The sequence below is a fragment of the Arachis ipaensis genome, chromosome B09 (genome assembly GCF_000816755.2).
Source record: "Arachis ipaensis cultivar K30076 chromosome B09, Araip1.1, whole genome shotgun sequence".
Classification (NCBI taxonomy): Eukaryota; Viridiplantae; Streptophyta; class Magnoliopsida; order Fabales; family Fabaceae; genus Arachis; species Arachis ipaensis.
In genome coordinates this window covers 105913446-105913741 of record NC_029793.2, presented here as the reverse complement: position 1 = coordinate 105913741, position 296 = coordinate 105913446, and positions in this window count along the sequence as shown.

Genomic DNA, 296 nt, shown 5'->3' with positions numbered 1-296 from the left:
TATATATAATATTATTCCATTTTTATGGTGTTGTACCCATATGATATGTTGTAATGTATTGAAAAATAAGTAAACATGTTAAAATGATGAGATGTAAGATAAATATTTTTCGAAAAAATTGCTAGTATTTTTTTTTAGTAAAACTTTATCTGAGTGGCATACATCATAGTCCAATGTCATGATGAATACACTCTAACGTTATCGTGTCGGTATTTAAACTTACTCAATTTTTTGAGTTAAGATCAAGTTAGTCTAATCCTCAATACTTAGTAAGAAAGCTAATAACACAAGAGAAA